This window comes from Syngnathus floridae, chromosome 6 (assembly GCF_059516105.1).
Source record: "Syngnathus floridae isolate MCC-2025c chromosome 6, RoL_Sflo_1.0, whole genome shotgun sequence".
Classification (NCBI taxonomy): domain Eukaryota; kingdom Metazoa; phylum Chordata; class Actinopteri; order Syngnathiformes; family Syngnathidae; genus Syngnathus; species Syngnathus floridae.
The window spans coordinates 16,057,853-16,058,263 of NC_142418.1; positions in this window are offsets into that span (position 1 = coordinate 16,057,853).

The window sequence follows — 411 nt, forward strand, 5'->3', positions numbered from 1 at the left end:
TTTACACAATGTACACTTTACTTGAACGTGACCCCCCTGTATTTCCGTGTGTGGCGTTTATGTGCCCACGGAAATATAAGAAGCCATCCACTTCCTACTGAGTGAATAGGCAAACCGAATGCATCAGTGGAGATTGAATAGTTAATTGTTCGTTTTATTTCATTAGTTCTGATCATTTATTTTTATTTTATTGAAACTATTTAATGACGACATTTTGACTGTGATTCAATGCACCGTTTATTACATGCCGTTCGCATACACCCAAAAGCGATTTATTCTGCTCTGAGGCCTGTAGGGTGCGCGTTTGTCCTGAAGTTTGATCTTCTGTGCGTAATGGCGCATCAGTGCCTCCTCCTCCCCTTCTGCCCCCCCCCCCCCCCCTCCCTGCGATCACAGCTGGATCTAGTTCCT